This window comes from Arachis ipaensis, chromosome B4 (assembly GCF_059453495.1).
Source record: "Arachis ipaensis isolate K30076 ecotype BB chromosome B4, ASM5945349v1, whole genome shotgun sequence".
Classification (NCBI taxonomy): Eukaryota; Viridiplantae; Streptophyta; class Magnoliopsida; order Fabales; family Fabaceae; genus Arachis; species Arachis ipaensis.
Window position 1 is genome coordinate 35,232,902 of NC_142439.1, and position 17,920 is coordinate 35,250,821.

At 38.6% G+C, this 17,920-nt stretch overlaps 1 non-coding gene and 2 pseudogenes across 1 annotated transcript; all 3 read right to left on the minus strand.

Moving 5' to 3' along the window:
- Positions 1 to 3,949: 3,949 nt before the first annotated feature.
- LOC107636378 (NADP-dependent malic enzyme-like) lies at positions 3,950 to 6,755 on the minus strand (annotated as a pseudogene).
- Positions 6,756 to 6,780: 25 nt separating this feature from the next.
- LOC148567161 (bet1-like SNARE 1-1) lies at positions 6,781 to 9,167 on the minus strand (annotated as a pseudogene).
- A 4,130-nt stretch (positions 9,168 to 13,297) lies between these two features.
- Positions 13,298 to 13,405, minus strand: LOC148567162 (small nucleolar RNA R71). The gene has a single exon (XR_015881967.1). It is a non-coding gene; the product is annotated as a small nucleolar RNA R71 (small nucleolar RNA).
- Positions 13,406 to 17,920: the final 4,515 nt, after the last annotated feature.

Below are 17,920 nucleotides of genomic sequence, written 5' to 3' on the forward strand. Positions count from 1 at the left end.
GTGAAAAGCTTAGGAGGTTTCATAGGATCTGTAGTAGTAGGGATGATGAAAAGAATTATGAACTGGTATCGTCCAATCCTGAGGAGAGAGTTAGTTTCCCTCCCTTAGGTCGGGCAGAGCGTCCTTTTTTCTATGCCTATGACTACTTCTTTACCCAGTTAGGTATTACCCTTCCTTTTACCGAATTTGAGAATGAGGTTTTTTGGAACTGTAATGTGGCCTCGTCGCAGCTTCACCCGAATTCTTGGGCCTTTATGAAGATCTTCTAGCTGCTGTGTTAGGAGCTGGGTATCTGACCTACTTTGCACCTTTTCCTATTCCTATTTGTGCTAACCAAACCGAGGGTGGCTAAGAAGAAGGCTTCTTGGATCTCGTTTAGGGCTATCCAAGGGAGAAAAGTGTTTTCTATGTTTGATGACTCTTCTTGGGAATTTTAAGAATTTTTACTTTAAAGTCCAAGCTGTTGAGGATGTTCACCCCTTCTTTCTGGATGAAAACAATGAGCCGACTTTCTCCTTATGGTGGCAGAAGGATCCAGTAATTCTTAAGTATCCCTGGGAGAGTTTAGATGAAGTAGAGAGGGCTTTTGTGGGTATTTTAGAGGAGCATTGGGGGGAGCCTCCTCACCTAGACACGAAGAGATTCCTAGGAGATCCTTCCCTTCTCCGTTCTGAACTAGGTAGCATCCAAACTCTTTTTTTTATAGAAAGTTTTCTTTTATTATTTGTGATCTTGTCCTTTTCTACTGTGTAACTATTTTCCTGGCTTCTTTTCAAAGATGGTGTCATCTTCAGACTCAATGAAAATGTTTCGCAAAGCGAAAAAGGCGGTGGCTGCTCAGAATTTATCAAGGAAGTCGTCGGGAGAAGGTTCTTCGCAACAGCTGCCTCCAAAGAAGCCGGCCTCTGATTCTCAGGGTTCAAGGAAGATTATTCCGACCCCTCAAGTTTAGACGGCTTCTTCTGGTCCGCCCCCAACGACCTCTGGTGCTGCCTCCTCCCCTACATCTGCTGGTCCTCCTCCCAAGAAGCCAAGGACTGTTGGCCCTTACAATCTGGATGATAAGGAGTTTGACGGTGTGGCTTTTGCCACAGAGCTGATTGCCCCTTACGACAAGGTTCCTCTTGACGATGTGTCAATCCTTCATCATCTTGACTTCATATCTAGCAATAGCATTTGGATGGCTAATCTTAGTGCTTCTTTATCCCGGGTTATCAAGGAATCTCCGGTCCATGCTACTAAGGCCTTTTTGGAGGATGCTAAGGCCGAGTATGAGAGGATAAAGGGTCTTAAGGAGGAGTTTGAGGCCAAGGCTGTTGGATTGGAGCTTGAAGTGGAGAGGAAGAAGGCTTGTGCTACTACTGTAGAGGAAGCTGCTAATCTGGCCGAGGAGATGGCTAAAAAGTACAAGGAGTGCTATACTCGGACCTATGGCGAGCTGTTGGAGAATAGGGAGAGACTGCAGTCTGCTCAGGATGACTATGCCGAGCTTCAGGGCCACATGGTAGATAGCATGACTATTATGTATGAAAATCTGAAGGTCCAAGTCCAGGTTCTGGCTCCAGGTGTCGACCTCTCATTGTTTAGCATGGATAATATTGTGGAGGAGGGCAAGATTGTGCCTGCCCCTGATGATGACGATGAGGGTCCCCCCCCTTATACCGCCGGCTAAGGTTTCTACAGCTTCAGCTACTGTAGCCCCTTCTGCCGAGGTGGTTCCTCCTGAGTCCAAACCCAAGGTAGAGATTCTGAACGGCCCGGACGGAGTTGTTGGAGCCATCCCGATCTCGGCTATCCCTCATTCTCCTAAAAATGCAGCTTCTGGGGCGAGTTTGGACCCCTTGTGATGTTCTTTTTCATATCTCTTTTTGTTGTGTACTTATATGGTCTGACCTGTGGACCTTTTGAACTTTGATTATGTAACTCTTGGTGGATGACTTTTTCTAACACTCTTGCTAGTTGCTTTTTTAGCAACTTTTTTAATCAAAACACCTTTCAACTCTTGGGTTGTCATTGGGCAACCTTTGAACCTTTAATGTTTTAATTCTTGTGTTTGCTAATATGCCGTTTTAGCCTTTGGCGGGATGCTTTTGTTTTTTAGGTTGCTTTTTCAGCCCTTGTATGGTTTTGTGTTCTCTGACGACATGGCTCCTTTGTGGATTCTAGGTACCCTGGGATGTAGGTGCTCAGGATTCCTTGGTTCGACACCCTTCGAGGCGGTGTTTGCCTTATGGATTTCCCTTTTTGCCCTTTGAATCACGCCTTTTCGTTAGCTGTGTTGACAACCTTCTTTATTTGGCTATGTCGTCTTTGTATTTTGCTATCCAGGCTTCTTAGTTCGAGTTCCCAAACAACTTCTTAGGTAGTGTTCTCATGTGGAACCTTTTCTTTTTAATTTGTTTGGATGACTTTTTAGCCTTCTTCCGACTTGTGCTTTTGCTTTTTGGGTAATGTCTTTTTTCAAGACTTGTACCTTTCAGCTAAGCACTTCTGGCCTAGGTTTTGCAACCTTTTCTGGCCTTGTGTGATGTTGTCCCTTTTTTAGTGATCCTTTTATTGGTCCAAATTCTCTGTCGGGCCTTCTCAAGTTATTTTTAGTAATCCCATTTTTAGTCCGACCTCGTCAAGTCGCTTTATATGGGTTACTTTGTATAACTTCTTGAATTGACTTTGGCTTTTGCCGTTTCACTTTGACTACCTTTCCTTGGTCGGGCAATGAATATTGCGTTTTGAGCGTAAATTAATGCGTCTTGGTAGGAAACTTTTTCAGGGAATTTTAAAATTTTATTCAAGTAATAAGATAAAAATTAAGAGTGTGTACATGTAAGTGTAATGAGCGGATAATTTATATGCTTTTTGGCTTTGTTTTAGGTAATTTTTAGTATGATTTAGCTATTTTTTAGTATATTTTTATTAGTTTTTAAATAAAAATCACATTTCTGGACTTTACTATGAGTTTGTGTGTTTTTCTGTGATTTCAGGTATTTTCTGGCTGAAATTGAGGGACCTGAGCAAAAATCTGATTCAGAGGCTGAAAAATGACTGCAGATGCTGTTGGATTCTGACCTCCCTGCACTCGAAATGGATTTTCTCACTACAAGAAAACACGTCTATCGCCACGTTTTTAAAGCGTGGCGAAAAGCTGAAAAAAGCGTGGCGATAGCTTTTCGCCACGCTTTTTGAGCTACCGCCATGCTTTTGAAAGGGTGACCTCTTAAAGGGTGGAAGTTGCTCTATCGCCACGCTTTTTTCAACTTATCGCCACGCTTTTTCGTTTGCCACGCTTTTTACAAATGGCCACCCATAAAAGCGTGGCCGTATGTGAAGATATGGCCACGCTTTTAAAGCGTGGCCATATGAGAGGTATGGCCACGCTTCAAAAGCGTGGCGATAGAGAGAGATATGGCCACGCTTTTAAAACGTGGCGATAGCGAGATATGACCACACTTTTAAAGCGTGGCCATAGCCAGAGATACGGCCACGCTTTAAAAGCGTGGCAATAGCCTTATAAAATTTTTAAAAAAAAATCATTTTTCTGATTTTTACCTTCATCGATACAAAATATAAATTTTTCAGTTCTTTTTTGATACCAAACTATAAATATAGTATGCAACTTTTATTACAAGACAAATCAAATACAAAATAAATCTCGAGTTTGCATAGGAAAGTGATTGTCCTATTTACAATTTGAAAGAATTAGCAAACTTCTCTCACAACTGGTTGAAGAATTTAAGTTCCTATGGCGATGCCTTGTACAACAATCTATCTTAGCAATAAAATGAATCTGTTCCTAACAAGTATCTCAAAACTGTAAAACCGTGGAGAGCACACTACTAATATGTTCTGCTTGGTTTAGTTCATGAAGCCGCCACAAGCTTTGGTCTGAATCATAGTTTGTAGCCTTTGAAACTAAACTAAACAAAACATGATATAATATGGTTCAAAAATCTCAACAGCAGTTTCTGTAGCCTGGGCTGTACATGCAACTTTCTGCATATTTGACAAGATCCTTAGGTCGAGGTAGATGAGAAGCAAGACCTGTTTTACCAAACATAGCACAAAAGATATAAGTATTGAAAAGAAAACAGAGCAAAGTTGTCTGAAACTCAAAACATTTCATGAAACTAACCAAGTTCATATGCCTTGCTACCACGTTAGCAGCAATATGTGCTGATATCTTTCTGATATTTGAGAATGGAGGGTAAATCAGTCCTTTATCATAGTTCTCCTGTGACACTTGTGCAGCCAAAGCTTCAGCTGTTGCATAAGAAGAAACCGTTAGTGAGTTCTTGGTTCTACCTTCTTGGAATTTAGATTGAATTGATTTTAGTATATTTAATCTCCTCTTAGCTTGAATGAACTCACAGGCTGCCAAGAGCATCTCATCGCGAACGCGGATTGCACCGGAGATGAGCAAACCCAAGACAAAACCAGGGAATATGTAAGCATTGTTGGTCTGAACAGCAATGCAGAAAGCGCGAAAAAATAAAATGAAAAAATAAATATATAAAGGTCAGCCACTGAGATGTTTATATTGAATAACAAAATGTGTAGGTAGCAAAGGTCAAATGAAACCTGTCCAGGAACAAAGACTTTTCCTTCATATTCAACAGGATCAAATGGGCTACCACTAGCAAAGATTGCTTGACCCTACAAATTAAATTAAGATAAACAACATTAACACATAATGATGTGTGTAATCTATTCTAAATTTCTGAGGCCAATTATATAAACAGTTAGTTACCTTGCTCCATGTATAAGCTTCTTCCGCAGTGCACCCAGATTGAGATGTTGGATTGGAGAGAGCAAGAATGAGTGGTTTCTACAAAAATCATACACTATCAGAGATATAATCATGTACATATCAGGAAGAATAACTAAGGAATTCTCGCAACTAAAAGTGAACATATACAAAATTTAGCAGATTTTCAGTTATTCCTTTGCCTCCACAAGCAAATACCAGGTCACTTAATATCACTTATATCCAAGGAAACGAAAAAGAAAAATTAAGAAAATAAGCCAATTTATGTAATTAAAGTAAGCTAGATACATAAACTTGATTGCCTTGACTAATAAGGAAAAAAACAACAGTGCACAGGAACTGAACTGAAATGTGAACCAAAACAAGAGAAGAAAGAAATCAACAATTGAGATTAAAGTGAACAACATACAATTACAATTCTTATCATAAAAAATAAATAGCCAAAGAAAATTGTAAAATTCAGTGCAAGGAAGTTGTTTCTTGTCATAATCTTTGCATCATGCGCATAACTCTGCATGTAAAAGTAAACTCCCAAAGCTTGTCATTATATTCAGCACAGAATACAATGATAGATAAATAAAAGATCTTACAGATCTAATGCTCATATAATAATTACTTCAATCTAATGACTGTTGTATTTCTTTTTTTTTATTTCCCTTTCTATCTAACATCAAAATTAAAAAAATATATATTGCAAATAAAGTGATTTTGAACCTAGTAGTTGATAAAGTCAAGAACTTGCATACATAAGTAAAAGTGTAAAACACATAATTGAATTACATGCATCAAAATTAAATCCGAAAACCAACAATTTCAAACAATAAACTAAAATCCACGAAGCAAACAAGCAAATACCTCCAAAGATACTTCTAGAACCCCATCGCCAACTGTTAATCTCCTTTAATCTCTTTCAACCAGTACCATCAAAATCAAAAGCAGTCATCAACACACACATAGTGTATCATGGAAATCTACTTGCATGAACTCAGGTCAGTCATACCATAGTGTATTATTGATTATTCCACTGAGATATGAAATGAAATTACCTCTGAACAAATTCTGCCAAAAGTGGAAATAGTCTCAATAGGGTACAACCCACGCAAGGTCTCAACACCCAGAAGTATTGCATCACTGCCTGTATGTTTGTTTAAAAATTCAACAAATATGAACCCAATAAGTAGTTATAACTGAATATAGAAACCAAAAATCATTCAGAAGAATACAGTTACAGCTTCAAGCGCACAAAAAATGGGATCAGTAAATTCAAAAAAAAATGGCTTAATCATTACATGTGGCATCATACAGCTGGTAACTTACCATCCAAAACAGCATTAGCAACATCAGTGGCTTCAGCACGAGTGGGTCTTAAGTTGTCAGTCATACTATCCACAACACGTGTAAGTACAGCAGGTTTTCCAGCCATATTACACTTGTATAGGGCAGATTTTCGAAATAAGAACACCTACAAAAGCAAATCAAAATTAATTAATATTGACTTTCCATTCACAAAGCAAATATAATTATACATTTACAATAAGAAGCATGGCAGAGGCAACAATCATAAATGTGGTTCAGTTCAAAGAAAATTTGTAACATTAGATGCACTATTTTGAACCTTTTTTAAACATATGGAAGCATCTATTTGTTTTAATTTATTCAAATATCAAATGCATTATCCACATGACCACAAACATAGCTATTTACACCCACAACATGAGTCATTCAAACAACAAAATGAATTTCAAAGGCAAAACTAACCTTCTCTGGTGGAAGATCAATGCCCAAATTACCACGAGATTGGATAATACCATCAGCTTCTCGTAGAACCTCATCAAAATGGGTTAGGCCCTAATTTCAACACAGACATAAGATTGAATCAGCATAGTCAATAAGAGTATATCTTAAAAGAGAAAAGTTAACACTATGAAGACATCAAAATCACCTCAACATTTCAATCTTAGCAAAAATTTGGGTCTGGCTGAGATCACCCCATTTGGAAAGGAATTCACAGGCCTGAATTACAACATAAAAAAGTATGTTATAAGGAAAAGCACAACAAAGGATGCTATAAGTGAAAACGTTCTTCGGCTGGATTTTTTCTCAAAGACTTGAAAGAAGGTACAACATAATTAAAAGAGTGGGGGAAAAAAGTAGAGAAGAAAACAAATACAAAGAAAAATCAAAACCAGATGAAAACTCTACTGCAAAAGCCATATGGTTTTACAATTACACAATCCACATACCATTTTGAATTTGTCCATAGTTCCTGAAAGAACTCCTCTTGAAGAATCCATGTCATTCCCCTAAACAAATACCAACATTTTATCAAAGAAGAACAAAAAAGTAGCAGTGCAAATGGTAAATATTTTTTATAGTTATATGCAAACCATGCGGTCCAGCATCCGGTTATGACTATCCACCTCCTCGTGTATATCACTTGAGATCTGTTACAATCACATCAACAACACGTTAACACATCAAAATAATGAGAAGGTTACCAACAGCTGAAAAGAAATAAATGAGGAAATGATCATAATTCACAGCGTTCTTCAAGTATAATATACAGGAAGAACAAACTTAGGTCTAGATTATTTTACAAGAAAAATTAAACTTACTCTTTTTAACAAACTGACTCTATCTTACAATCCACCCATTGCTCGCTCGTTATCTTGTTCATCAATTTCATTATAGGAGGAGTAAAGTGATGATGCTCGGATGCCTCCCTCCTCAATGCCGTCAAACAGAGCAACTCTGTTGTTCCGGGCGTCTCTGAAACAGGGAAAAGGTTTATAACAAAATAGTAAGAGGCAAAAGTTAGATAATAAACAAAAGCAAGGTGATTTTCTTTGCATAAACCATACATTGAAACAGTTTTACAGTCTTTCCATCAGACATCTCCATGATTTCATAAAATGTTCAAGATAAGCAAATTATCTATGAGGAACAAAAAATTTGTTTCAGTATTTCTACCGTCACCTGTGAATGCTTGCGTATTTCAAAATAACAAACTTGTAAGTTAAAATAACCCTTCACAAGTTATCAAAATCCCAAAAGAACTAATCAAAGGGGGGAAAACGAAATACTAGTCCAGCATAACCCAATTTCCACCAGAAAAGTTACCCTTCAATTTCTTTTGTATCTGCCATTTTAGAAGTTCTTTTTCATGTTTAAAATTACCTGTCACATTTAAATATCAAGAAAATATTAATTATTTTTGACCAATTATATCTTTAAACTAATTATGCTGAACAATAGAGTGGAAAACATAAATAAGTGGTAATTTAGTATAACTAAATAAGGATAGTTTCATAAAATTAGTTTACTAGATACTAGTATCAAGATTATTCATAAAACCAACCCGAAATATGGTTAAAGCATTTCATCAAACATGTTGAGTGCGGTAAACTTGAAACGAAATAAGAGAATTCAAAGCTTAGTATCAATGTGATAACAAGAGAACATAATATTGTATACTTTAATTCAGTCTATGAAAAAGATCCAAACCACTGCCAAATTAAATAGTTACTTATTGTAATAGAAATAAGAAGTTGCAGAGTTTCAAGCAGAGTATTGGTGTTGTGTGAGTGTATTGTCTGGTGGTGGATTTAGGGAACTCATGGCGGCGACAAAAGAGAGCAGTTCGACAGCTAGGTGGAGCGCACGGGTTGGTCGCAGAGTTTGAAGCAGGGCAACGTGGCTTCCAGACGAACGCGAACGCGAACGGTGAACGGCGAGTGAACGCGAACGGTGAACGCCGAGCAAACTTGAATGATGAAGAACGCGAACGAAGACGACGGCTGAACGAAGACGCGAACGTTAACGGTAACCAACCGCGGCGGAAGTGCGGCTGAGCAGACAAAGACGACGGACGTCGAGCTCAAGGAAGCAGCTGCGATCGGTGACAGCGAACGGGGGTTGAAGACTTGGAGCACGAGGGAAGCTAGATAGACGGACGGACGGCAGCAGTATGCCACTCCTTGCGGCGGCGGTGGTGTAGGCTTACAGTGCTAAGGTTTTTTTGGCTGAGTTTCTGTGAATGAAAGAAACGGAGGGAGAAAGGGAGAAAGAAACGAAGGAGCTTCAGAACCAAGAGTGAAGGGTTTCGAGTGACGAAGGCTAAGGGCGAAGGGCGAAGGGCGAAGGGCGAAGGGTGAAGGGCGAAGGGCGAAGGGTTCACGGCGAAGTACGAAGGGTGAAGGGTGAAGGGCTAAGGCTAATGGGAGGCGCTCTTCAGGCTTAGGGTTTCGAGTGATTAGGGTTAGTGTCTTTGGGTTGGGGACCGGGTTGGTGCCGGGTTGGGAGCCGGGTCAGGGGCCGGGTTAGGGTCAATGGGTTGGAGCCCCTCTCGCCACGCTTTTAAAACGTCATTGTTTTGCTCTACGGCCACGCTTTTGAAGCGTGGCATAAAAGAACCTTTTGGCCACGCTTTTAAAACGTCCTTGTTTCTCTCTATGGCCACGCTTTTGAAGCGTGGCAAAAAAAAGCGTGGCCGTTTCTCTAACCAATTGCCACCCATACAAAAGCGTGGCCGTTGATACTTTTCGCCACGCTTTTGAAGCGTGGCAATAAAAAAAGTGGCAAAATCTCTAATCTATTGCCACCCTCATAAAAGCGTGGCCATTGACCACTTTTGGCCACGCTTTTGAAGCGTGGCAAGAAAAAAGCGTGGCCATAGGCCTTTTTTCTTGTAGTGTCTGGAGCTACAGAAACCCAATTGGCGCGCTCTCAATTTTGTTGGAAAGTAGACATCCTGGGCTTTCTAGCAATATATAATAGTCCATACGTTACTCGAGTTTTGATAACTCAAACTGGCGTTTGAATGCCCACTTTCTACCCTATTCTGGCGTTAAACGCCAGAACTGGCATAAAAACTGGATTTAAATCCCCAAACTGGTACCAAAGCTGGCGTTTAACTCTAAGAAGAGTCTCTACACATGAAAGCTTCAATGCTCAGCCCAAGCACACACTAAGTGGGCCCCGGAAGTGGATTTTTGCACTATTTGCACTTAGTTACTTATTTTCTGTAACCCTAACTACTAGTTTAGTATAAAAACTACTTTTAGTGATTTATTTTATATCTTTGATCAGTTCTATGCTATCATAGACCATATTGTACACGTTTAGAGGCTGGCCATTCGGCCATGCCTGGACCTTCATTACTTATGTATTTTCAACGGTGGAGTTTCTACACCCCATAGATTAAGGTGTGGAGCTATGCTATTCTTCATGAATTAATGAAAAGTACTATTGTTTTTCTATTCAATTCAAGCTTATTCTTATTCCAAGATATTCACTCGCACTTCAACCTGATGAATGTGATGATCCGTGACACTCATCATCATTCTCACCTATGAACGCATGCCTGACAACCACTTCTGTTCTATCTGCAATAGCTTGAGTGTGTATCTCTTAGTCTCTATTCCGAAAGATCGGAGTCTTCGTGGTATAAGCTAGAATCAATTGGCAGTATTCTTGAGATCCGAAAAGTATAAACCTTGTCTGTGGTATTCCGAGTAGGATCTGGGATGGGATGACTGTGACAAGCTTCAAACTCACGAGTGTTGGGCGTAGTGACAGACGCAAAAGGATCAATGGATCCTATTCCAACATGAGTGAGAACTGACAAATGATTAGCCGTGCGGTGACAGCGCATTTGGACCATTTTCACTGAGAAGACAGACGGTAGCCATTGACAATGGTGATCCCCCAACATACAGCTTGCCATGGAAAGGAGTACGAATGATTGAATGAAGACAGTAGGAAAGCAAAGATTCAGAAGCAACAAGCATCTCCATACGCTTATCTGAAATCCCACCAATGAAGTACATAAGTATTTCTATCTTATTTTATATTTTATTTATATTTTAATCATCATAATCTCATAACCATTTGAAATCTGCCTGACTGAGATTTATAAGATGACCATAGCTTGCTTCAAGCCGACAATCTCCGTGGGATCGACCCTTACTCACGTAAGGTTTATTACTTGGACGACCCAGTGCACTTGCTGGTTAGTTGTGCGGAGTTGTGAAAAGGAGTTGAGATTACAATCATGCGCACCAAGTTTTTGGCGCCGTTGAGATCATAATTTCGTGCACCAAGTTTTTGGCGCCGTTGCCGGGGATTGTTCGAGTTTGGACAACTGACGGTTTATCTTGTTGCTCAAATTAGGTAATTTATTTTAATTTTAAGCTTTTTGTTTTTATTATTTTTATTTTCAAAAAATTTTCTAAAAAAATATAAATAAATTATTCTATGACTTCAGAATTTTTAAAAAAGAATTCTAGAGTCTCATGATGATCTGTTGAAGTCTGGCTGGCTGTGAAGCCATGTCTAATCTTTTGGACCGAAGTTTCAACTTATCATCACAAGAGCTTGTTGATTTCTATCAATCTTGCTGTTGTATGTAATGTTCTGCTGAAGCTTGGCTAGCCGTTGGCCATGTCTAGTGTTTTGGACCGAAGCTTTCACTAAAAGCTTGGCTGGCTAGTATGCCATGTCTAATTCCTGGACTGGAGCTTTGGATTAACATTGCATGATTCCTGGAATTCTCATTAAGAATTTTGAATTCCTTATTTTTTTTCCTTTTCCAAATAATTTTTGAAAAAAAATACAAAAAATTTTTTTATAAAATCATAAAAACCAAAAAATTTTGTGTTTCATCTTTGAGTAGAGTGTCAAATTTTAAGTTTGGTGTCAATTGCATATTTTTAATTTTCATTAAAATTTTTGAAAACTCATGCATGGTGTTCTTCAGAATCTTCAAGTTGTTCTTGATGATCTTCTTTGTTTGATCTTTGCATTTTCATGTTTTGTGTCTTTTCTTATTTTTCATATGCATTTTCAATTTGTTAGTGTCTAAACATTGAAAATCTCTAAGTTTGGTGTCTTGCATGTGTGCCTTTTCTTAAAAATTTTCAAAAATAAGTTCTTGGTGTTCATCTTCATATTCAAAGTGTTCTTGGTGTTCATCTTGACATTCAAAGTGTTCTTGCATGCATCATGTGTTTTGATCTTGAATTTTCATGTTTTGCATTATTTTATGTTTTCTCTCTCCTCATTAAAAAAAATCAAAAATAAAAAAAATATCTTTTCCTTATTTTGCTCATAATTTTCGAAAATTTGGTTTGATTTAGTCAAAAGTTTTAAAAAATCTAGTTGTTTCTTATGAGTCAAGTCAAATTTTCAATTTAAAAAATCCTATCTTTTCAAAACTTTTTCAAAAATCAAATCTTTTTCATTTTCTATAGATATTTTCAAAAACTTTTAAAAATTGATTTTCAAAATCTTTTTCTTATTTTTATTTCATATTTTCGAGATTAATGCTAACAATTAATGTGATTGATTCAAAAATTTTAAGTTTGTTACTTGCCTAGTAGGAAAGGTTCAATCTTTAAATTTTAGAATCATATCTTTTTGTTTCTTGTTAGTAAAGTAATTAACTTTAATTTTAAAAATCAAATCTTTTTAAATTTCTTTTTCAAATCTTTTTCAAAATGATTTTCAATCATATCTTTTTCAAAAATCAATTTTCAAAATCTTTTCTAACTTCCTATCTTTTCAAATTTGATTTTCGAATCTTTTTCAATTAACTACTTGACTTTTTGTTTGATTTTAAAAGTTTTCTATTTCAATCATATATTTTCTCTAAAATTTGAAACTAAATAAATTAATTACTATTTCTTATCTTTTTCAAATTTATTTTAATTCTCTTTTTAATTTTCAAATACTAACCAATAATTAAAATAAAAACAAAAAAATATTTTCCTTTTATTTTAATTTAAATTCAAATTTAATCTCCCTCTTTCATCTCTCTATTTATTTATTTATCTACTAACACTCCTCTTCCACTCAAAATTCGAACCCCCTCTTCTTCTCTGTGTTCGAATTTTTCTCTTCTCCTTCTTCTATTCTTCTCTTCTTCTACTCACATAAAGGAATCTCTATACTGTGACATAGATGATTCCTCTTCTTTTCTGTTCTCTTCTTTTTCATATGAGTAGGAACAGGGATAAAGACATTCTTATTGAAGCTGATCCTGAACCTGAAAGGACTCTTAAGAGGAAACTAAGAGAAGCTAAAGCACAACCCTCTGGAGAGGACCTAACAGAAATTTTCGAAAAAGAAGGAGACATGGCCGAACCCAATAACAATGGTAGAGATGCAAGGAAGATGCTTGGTGACTTTATTGCACCCTCTTCTAACTTCTACGGAAGAAGCATCTCAATTTCTGCCATTGGAGCAAACAACTTTGAGCTTAAGCCTCAATTAGTTTCTCTAATGCAACAAAATTGCAAATTTCATGGACTTCCATTGGAAGATCCTCATCAATTTTTAGCTGAATTCTTGCAAATCTGTGACACTATCAAGACCAATGGAGTTGATCCCGAGGTCTACAGGCTTATGCTTTTTCCTTTTTCTGTAAGAGACAGAGCTAGAACATGGTTGGATTCACAACCTAAGGAAAGCCTGAACTCTTGGAAAAAGCTGGTCAGTGCTTTCCTGGCCAAATTTTTTCCACCGCAAAAGATGAGCAAGCTTAGAGTGGAAATCCAAACCTTCAGACAGAAGGAAGGTGAGTCCCTCTATGAAGCTTGGGAAAGATATAAGCAATTGATCAAAAGGTGTCCTACTGACATGCTTCCAGAATGGAGCATCATATCTATATTCTATGATGGTCTGTCTGAGTTGTCAAAAATGTCATTGGACCATTCTACAGGAGGATCTCTTCATCTGAAAACCCCTGCAGAAGCTCAGGAACTCATTGAAATGGTTGCAAATAACCAGTTCATGTACACCTCTGAGAGAAATCCTGTGAACAATGGGACGCCTCAGAAGAAGGGAGTTCTTGAAATTGATACTCTGAATACCATATTGGCTCAGAACAAAATATTGACTCAGCAAGTCAATATGATTTCTCAGAGTCTGAATGTATTGCAAGCTGCATCCAACAGTACTAAAGAAGCATCTTCTGAAGAAGAAGCTTATGATCCTGAGAACCCTGCAATGGCATATGTGAATTACATGGGAGAACCCTATGGAAACACCTATAATCCTTCATGGAGAAATCATCCAAATTTCTCATGGAAGGACCAACAGAAGCCTCAACAAGGATTCAATAATAATGGTGGAAGAAATAGGTTTAGCAATAGCAAGCCTTTTCCATCATCTTCTTAGCAACAGACAGAGAATTCTGAACAGAGCCATTCTGGCCTGGCAACCATAGTCTCTGATCTATCCAAGACCACACTAAGTTTCATGAATGAAATAAAGTCCTCCATTAGAAATTTGGAGGCACAGGTGGGTCAGCTGAGTAAGAAGATTACTGAAATTCCTCCCAGTACTCTCCCAAGCAATATAGAAGAAAATCCCAAGAGAGAGTGCAAGGCCATAACCATGACCAACATGGCCAAACCTGGAGAGAGTGAGGAGGACATGAGTCCCAGTGAGAAAAGCCTCATGGGACGTCCTCTGGACATAAAGGAGTTTCCCTTTGAGGAACTAAAGGAATCTAAGGCTCATACAGAGACCATAGAGATTCCATTGAACTTCCTTCTGCCATTTATGAGCTCTGATGAATATTCTTCCTCTGAAGAGGATGAAGACATCACTGAAGATCAAGTTACTAAGTATCTAGGAGCAATCATGAAGCTGAATACCAAGTTATTTGGTAATGAGACTTGGGAGGATGAACCTCCCTTGTTCACCAATGAACTGAATGCATTAATGAGGCAGACATTACCTCAGAAGAAACCGGATCCTGGAAAATTTTTCATACCTTGTACCATAGGCACCATGGCCTTTGAAAAGGCTCTGTGTGACCTGAGGTCAGGGATAAACCTCATGCCACTCTCTGTAATGGAGAAACTGGGAATCTTTGAGGTACAAGCTGCACGAATCTCACTAGAGATGGCAGATAAATCAATGAAACAGGCTTAGGACTAGTAGAGGACGTGCTAGTGAAGGTTGAAGGCCTTTACATCCCTGCTGATTTTATAATCCTAGACACTGGGAAGGATGAGCATGAATCCATCATTCTTGGTAGACCCTTCCTAGCCACAGTAAAAGCTGTGAGTGATGTTGATAGAGGAGAGTTGGTCCTTAAGTTGAATGAGGACTACCTTGTATTCAAAACTCAAGGTTCTCCTTCTGTAACCATGGAGAGGAAGCATGAAAAGCTTCTCTCAATACAGAGTCAAACAAAACCCCCACATTCAAACTCTAAGTTTGGTGTAGGGAGGCCACAACCAAACTCTAAGTTTGGTGTTGAGAGGCCCCAACCCTGCTCTGATTATTTGTGAGGCTCCATGAGAGCTCACTGTCAAGCTATTGACATTAAAGAAGCACTTATTGGGAGGCAATCCAATGTTATTTAATTATATCTATTTATTTTCCATTATTATTTTATGTTTTCTGTAGGTTGATGATCATGTGAAGTCACAAAAACAACTGAAAAATCAAAAACAGAATGAAAAACAGTATTAAAAATAGCTCACCCTGGAGGAAGAGCTTACTGGCGTTTAAACGCCAGTAAGAGTAGCAGAATAGGCGTTAAACGCCCAGTCTGGCACCACTCTGGGTGTTAAACGCCAGAAATAGGCACCAGACTGGCGTTTAACGCCAGAATAGGGCACCAAGTTGGCATTAAACGCCAAAAAAGGGAGAAAAGCTAGCGTTAAACGCCAGAAACAAGCAGCAACCTGGCGTTTAACGCCAGAAGCGCACTCTAAGGGCGTTTTGCACGCCTAAATGGAGTAGGGATGTTAAGTCCTTGACCCCTCAGGATCTGTGGACCCCACAGGATCCCCACCAACCTCAACTCACTCTCTCTTCTTCACACCTTTTCATAACACTCTTCCCCAAATACCCTTCATCAATCACCTCCATATCTCTTCCCAAATACCCGTCACCAATCACCTCATTCACTTTTTCCCAAAACACCGCCTACCTTCAAATTCAAAACTATTTTTCCCTCTCAAACCCAACCTCAAATACACGAACCAAGCCTCCCTCCACTCCTATATATACCCCTCATCTCTCCTTCAATTTCACACATCACAAATACCTTATACCCCCTTGGCCAAATTCACCCTATCCCTTCATCTCCTCCATTTTCTTGTTCTTCTCCTTCATTCTTTCTTCTTTGCTCGAGGACGAGTAAACACTTTAATTTTGGTGTGGTAAAAGCATTGCTTTTTGTTTTTCCATAACCATTTATGGCACCTAAGGTCGGAGAAACCTCTAGAAAGAGGAAAGGGAAGGCAAAAGCTTCCACCTCCGAGTCATGGGAGATGGAGAGATTCATCTCAAAGGTCCATCAAGACCACTTCTATGATGTTGTGGCCAAGAAGAAGGTGATCCCTGAGGTCCCTTTCAAGCTCAAAAGGAGTGAGTATCCGGAGATCCGACATGAGATTAGAAGAAGAGGAGGGGAAGTTCTCTCCAATCCTATTCAACAAGTCAGAATCTTAATGGTTCAAGAGTTCTATGCAAACGCATGGATCACTAGGAACCATGATCAAAGTATGAACCCGAATCCAAAGAATTGGCTTACAATGGTTCAGGGGAAATACTTAGATTTCAGTCCGAAAAATGTATGGTTGGCGTTCAACTTGCCAATGATGCAAGAAAACGCACGCCCCTACACCAGAAGGGTCAACTTTGATCAAAGGTTGGACCAAGTCCTCATAGACATATGTGTGGAAGGAGCTCAATGGAAAAGAGTCTCAAGAGGAAAACCGGTTCAATTGAGAAGATCGGACCTTAAGCCTATGGCTAGAGGATGGTTGGAGTTCATCCAACGCTCTATCATTCCTACTAGCAACCGATCCAAAGTAACTGTGGATCGGGCCATCATGATCCATAGTATCAAGGGAATTCCTCAACAAGAGCATGAGGAAATTCCTCATCATGAAATCCCTGAGATGCCTCAAGGGATGCACTTTCCTCCACAAAATTATTGGGAGCAAATTAACACCTCCCTAGGAGAATTAAGTTCCAACATAGGACAACTAAGGGTGGAGCACCAAGAGCACTCCATCATTCTCCATGAGATTAGAAAAGATCAAAGAGCTATGAGGGAGGAGCAACAAAGGCAAGGAAGAGACATTGAGGAGCTCAAGAACACCATTGGTTCTTCAAAAGGAAGAAGACGCCACCCTCACTAAGGTGGACCCGTTTCTTAATCTCCTTGTCTATTTATTTTTTTCTCTGTTTTCGTTCTCTATGCTTTATGTTTGTGTCTTTATTACATGATCATTAGTGTCTAGAGTCTATGCCTTAAAGCTATGAATGTCCTATGAATCCATCACCTTTCTTAAATAAAAAAATGTTCTTAATGCAAAAGAACAAGAAGTACATGAATTTTGAATTCATCCTTGAGATTAGTTTAATTATTTTGATGTGGTGACAATACTTTCTGCTTTCTGAATGAATGCTTGAACAATGCATATTTTTTATAGTGAAGTTTATGAATGTTAAAATTGTTGGCTCTTGAAAGAATAATGAAAAAGGAGAATTGTTATTGATAATCTGAAAAATTATAATATTGATTATTGAAGCAAGAAAAAGTAGTGAAAAACAAGGCTTGCAAAAAAGAATGGCGAAAAAAAAAGAAAGAAAAAGAAAAAGCAAGCAGAAAAAGCCAAGAGCTCTTTAAACCAAAAGGCAAGAGCAAAAAGCCAGTATCCCTTTAAACTAAAAGGCAAGGGTAAAAAGGATCCAAGGCTTTGAGCATTAATGGATAGGAGGGCCCCAAGGAATAAAATCCTGGCCTAAGCGGCTAAACCAAGCTGTCCCTAACCATGTGCTTATGGCGTGAAGGTGTCAAGTGAAAAGCTTGAGACTGAGCGGTTAAAGTCGTGATCCAAAGCAAAAAAAGAGTGTGCTTAAGAACCCTGGACACCTCTAATTGGGGACTCTAGCAAAGCTGAGTCACAATTTGAAAAGGTTCACCCAGCTATGTGCCTGTGGCATTTATGTATCCGGTGGTAATACTGGAAAACAAAGTACTTAGGGCCACGGCCAAGACTCATAAAGTAGCTGTATTCAAGAATCAACATACTGAACTAGGAGAATCAATAACACTATCTAAATTCTGAGTTCCTATAGATGCCAATCATTCTGAACTTCAAAGGATAAAGTGAGATGCCAAAACTG